At 34.6% G+C, this 5,530-nt stretch overlaps 1 long non-coding RNA gene across 1 annotated transcript in view; it reads left to right on the top strand.

Moving 5' to 3' along the window:
* LOC128249208 (uncharacterized) overlaps positions 1-4,264 on the top strand; it is a 21,130-nt gene extending 16,866 nt beyond the window's left edge. The window contains exon 2 of the long non-coding RNA XR_008265324.1: positions 3,357-4,264. This is a non-coding gene — a long non-coding RNA (uncharacterized LOC128249208). The remainder of the gene's footprint in view (positions 1-3,356) is intronic.
* Positions 4,265-5,530: the final 1,266 nt, after the last annotated feature.

Raw genomic sequence — 5,530 nt, 5'->3', positions numbered from 1 at the left:
ATATATATATATATATATATATATATATATATAAGGCGGACGTTAAACGATGATGATGATGATATAAATGGAGTTAAACACAGGTGTTATTCAAATTCTTTTACTTCCGACATATGTTTCGAAACAACATTGGTATTATTCCAAAGGAATAAATGGTGTAAAACAATGTAATCTTCTCATCAGGGAAAGAGAGAAAGAAACCAAACTCATCAATAAGACATTTTAACAGAATGTGATGGATGTATATAATGATGAACAGAACGCTATTAAGTTTTATTTAAAAACCGTTAGAGGATATAACGTCAAAGGTAGCTTATAGAAAGAGGAGAGGTAAAGGAAAGAAATAAGCAGAAAACTAATAAAGGAAAAATATAGAGTGATATGTGAATTAAATCAAAGCTTAAAAGCTTGAAAAAAGATATATCTAGTGGAAGTGAAATTTAAGAAGAAAATCAATGCTCAAATTATATATAATGGTAAATATCACTTATATGAACTAAAGGTATATCTGTGGAATGATATAGAACACCACTGGAAAATATGAAATCTAAAAGAAGCAGCACATATGCTAGGACACAATGACCTCCTAAGCAGACCGAGTGCAGATATGAATAGCATATGGGAACCAGTATTAAGGAAGGATAGGAAAATATTAGATTTATAAGCCCTAAAAATTCACTCCATAATTGCCCACCAGCATATGGTGTAGTGATTAAGAGCGCGGGCTACTAACCCCAAGATTCCGAGTTCGATTCCAGTCAGTGACCTGAATAATAATAATAATAATAATAATAATAATAACATCGAAAAATACCTTAGGAATGAAAACCCAGGTTCGAAATTTCCCCAAGACACCTGATGAAGGCTGGAGGGTATATCAGCCGAAGTGTTGTGTTAACAACAAACAGGATGAGGACAAATATCCGTCAAATGTAAATAATGAAACAAGTTACTGTTGCTTGAAAATAATACTTTCATGATGGTATATCGTCGTGTGCGTGCATGTTTATGACTTTACTGGCCAGGTAACGTTGTCATTGCCATTTTTTCGTTCATCAGAACTACAACTTCAACTTAATTTAATGCATGTCTTACTTTGGTATGTTGGTTCCCTGATGATGAATTTATGTGCAATTCCAGCACCTCTTACTTCTTTGGAGTAGAGTGCACATATATTTTGAAACATATGTAGGAATTAAAGGAACTTATTGATTATATGCGTTTTGCTCCATTTATTATTATTATTCATATATATATATATATATATGTATGTATGTATGTATGCATATATATATATATATATATATATATATATATATATATATATATATATATATAGATATATATATATATATATTATATACATACATATATACATACATACATACATACATACATATATATATATATATATATATATATATATATCATATGCACATGTGTGTGTGTGTGAGTGTTTGACAGGCTTCCACACAATTTCCATCAACTAAATTTACTCACAAAGTATTTGTCAGTCCAGAGCTATAGTATAAGGCACCTGCTTAAGGTGCCACATTGCTGTGGGACTGAATTTGAAATGTCATGGTTGCACTATTTAAAGATGATGGTATGATCATAGCCAGAATGTCTTCAATAACAGACCTGCAATATTATAACAAGAGCATTGACTAATTATTTCAGAGCTGTACTTATTTAGTAACTTGATATGAAACTGTGTTGAAACTGAAACAATTGCATCATTGAAGAGTCATATTAGATATTTAAAAAAAATACATAGGTTGTTATGTTTCATTGCATTTATTTTTGAAATGTCAGAAAGTTTTGTTGCATTTCTGAGATCTGGTAAACTATAAGAGAATTGTGCCAGTGATCAGCTTCACCAAAACATTTTGAGACTTTACAATAGGCTGCATTATTATGAGATAAATGAAGAGTAAATGTTACTTGAAATTTAATTTAGCATCTTCAGTTTCTGCATTACTTCTCTGAAGCCATTTGAACATACAGGGAGTGTAGTAAATAAAATTCACTTCCTCTCAACATAATATCAGAAGAATTATAAATAAAATGTTATACATGCATGCATGCATACATACATACATACATACATACATACATACTTACGTACATATCCATGCACACTCACCTCAACATCCTCTTGGCATATTCTCGGTGGTTCTCCAAAATAACGCAGTTCCATTTGCTACTTTCCTTGGTCATTTCCTCTGTTAGTCTATAATACTGTTAGGCCAGTCCAAATAACCTAATTCCTGAATGTTCCCCTTTCCCCCAACTGATACTATTTCAAGCCATGTCCTTACTTAATGTTCTCATTTCATGATGTTATTAACAACCAACTTCCTTCTTTATATACCAGATTCCCAGCAATAGATCATTCATTTTATTCATGTCTGCAAATTTTCTACTATTGCTGTCTGTTAGCAGAATTGTTAGAGCATTGGACAAAATACTTAGTAGCATTTCTTCCAGCTCTTTACATTCTGAGTTCAAATTCCACTGATGTCAGCTTTGCCTCTCAGCCTTTCAGGGGTAATAAAATAATCATCAGTTGAGCATTGTGGTTGATGTAATCAATTAACCCACACCCTATAAAATTGCTGGTCTTGTACCAAAATTTGACACTGTTACATAGCAGTACATTTTTAATACATACTTTAACTGTGGAGGGAACCTGTGGAAGTGGTAGACCACGAAGACATGAAACATGGGGGTGAAGCATGATCTTTGAATGCTGGATCTCACAGAGATGATAACAAATGATCAAGACCTTTCGCAATTTGCTGTGCTTGTGAACACCCATCAAGCCAAGTGAAATCATAGTTATGGTCTGTGCCAGTGGCACGTAAAAGGCTTGGAGTAATTGGTGTTAGGAAGGGCATCCAGCCCTAAAACCAAGCCAAATCAGACAGGAACCTGGTACAGCTCTTTGACTCATCAGTTCCAGTCAAACAGTCTAACCCATGCCAGCATGGAAAACAGACACTAAATGATGATGATAATAATGATTTCACTGCTGCTTTTGCCCCAGATATTTCCATCAAAGTTTTCTAAATGTCTTCAGTGTTAAGGTATTAACATGTTTCCTTTAAGTCTTTATCAACTGTTGTAGAATCAGAGGTAAGCACCTAGGGAATAGAACCAGGTGAACCATGTTTGATTCTATTGGGTTGGCAACTAAGTTCCCGCCATTTAAAAAAATTTTGGAATTTATTGCATTTTTAAATTTTGAAATCTATTTTTTTGGGGGGGGGAGGGAGAATTCTATTTTTGAATCATTTTGGAACCTTTTTTTTTTTTTTTCTAGTTAATTTTAGTTAATTTTTGTTTATTTTCAGATCATTAAAATGGAATGTCAAGTTAAGATAAACAAGCATTTTTGACACCTCCTTCGATGAAGAGCCATTAAACCAACTTTTGCCCGAAAATTCTCATCAAACAACAAGGGAACTGACAGAGAAAATGGAATACTCCCACACTGCTATAGAGAAGCATCTTCACTACAGAAACATTGAGCATGCTTTGGCTAGCTTACAGCAACGAGGTATTGGGTAGTACACAATGTTTCAAGTGGCACAGCTCAATCAAGAACATGCTCATCATTTTTACAACATCTGTGGTATTGTGCATCAAGAATTCATCCCCTAGGGTCAGACCATCAATCATCAATCATTGCAGTTCTGCTGCAATGTTTTAAAGCATTTGAGGGAGGACATTCATCAAAAGTGACCAGATCTGTGGATTGTAAAGAATTGGTTTCTTCATGATGGCAATGAGCTCTCCTCACTCGTGATTTTTTTGCCAAAAGAACATGGTATCGCTTCTGCATCTGCACCATCCTATTCTCCAGACTTAGCACATGCAGACTTCTAATTCTTCTCCAAGATGAAAATGCAGATCAAAGGTTGCTGTTTTAATACTATTGCCAAAATCCAGAGTAAGTCACAAAAGGTCCTCGACTTGCTTACTGAAAATGACTTCCGGGCAAGATTCCAAAAGTGTTAGGAATGCTGGGACCAGTGTATTACTGTACAAGTTGACTATTTCAAATGAGATGATGTTAAAACTTAGGTAAATAAGTTATCCTTTATTTAACATAACTAGTTCAGGAATTTTTTGATACCACCTCATACTATAGGGCCCAGTACATTTATTTGCTTAGAGACCTATAATGCTGCAAAGACAGCTCTGATTGTAGATGAAAAATAGATTAAAATAAATGCAATAAAAAGCCCCAACAAATTCATCCACCTGACTCTCTTCTTTTTTATATCCCCCTTTTTATACCTTAAGGATATGCCCTAACAGGTCAACATCACCATCTTTTCTTCCTTTCCAGCCAGAGTAGCCATGTAAGACACCTGTTTCTCAATTATACTTAAGCTTCTCAATACCTGGCACAAAGCCACCTACCTCAATACTTCACCACAACTCAGTCAATGGATTTTGTCTTGTAAGTTGCTTGGTGATTTCACTAGTGTCTGCACCATGGAAAAAAAAAGCATTTTGTAAAGTGTACCAGAAGTGTACACTTTGTACATACTACACTCAGTAAAGTGTACTCTGGTATCTAGTCATAAAAACCATAGCAAAGCAGACATCAGTGTTTGATGCAGACCTCTGGCACAAAGGATCCGGTCAACCCATCCAATCCATGCCATCATGAAATATGAACATCAAATGAGAATGACAATGATGATATTGTTATTATTAAGGTGGTGAGTTGGCAAAATCATTAGCACATTGGATGAGATGTTTAGCAGTATTTCGTCCGTCCCTACATTCTGAGTTCAAATTTCTCCAAGGTCAGCTTTACCTTTTATCCTTTCAGGGTCGATAAAATAAGTACCAGTTAAACACTGGGGTCGATGTAATCAACTTATCTCCTCCCCCAAAATGGCTGCCCTTGTGGCAAAATTTGAAACCATTTTTATTATTATTATGATGGTGATGGTGGTGATGGTGGTGGTGACGGCAGTGGCGGTGGTGGTGATAGTGATGGTGATTTTCCAACTGTCCTAGTTGTACAGGTTGTTCAATCTTCTTTATTTACAATACACATTTCAATCAACGTTAAATGCTCACACTTAAAACATTTTATTCCTGAATATTACCTTTTGAAATAGGGGTGCATCATACATGCCCATGCATCTTATACGCCATCAAATACTGTATACTTCAAGTCACCCCATGACATGGTGAAAAAAAGAGTAATTACTCTATCTTATAGAACTAATTAATTGGAATTCTAATATCATCATAGAATTTCTTATTTTTCTCATGGTTCTATAAAAAAAATCCATGCTAGCTATTACATTTACAATATTAATTCAGTATTGAACTTCATTGCATTAATATGCATGGTTATAGCAACCAGTCATCAATTATCTGAAGCAGCTGTAAAGATAAGACTTAATTATATCATACAAATTTGTCCCACCCATGCTAGCATGGAAGGCAGATATTAAACGATGATGATGATGATGATGATGATGATGATGATGATGATGAT

This window comes from Octopus bimaculoides, chromosome 1 (genome assembly GCF_001194135.2).
Source record: "Octopus bimaculoides isolate UCB-OBI-ISO-001 chromosome 1, ASM119413v2, whole genome shotgun sequence".
NCBI lineage: Eukaryota > Metazoa > Mollusca > Cephalopoda > Octopoda > Octopodidae > Octopus > Octopus bimaculoides.
This window is presented reverse-complemented; position numbering and strand designations above follow the sequence as displayed.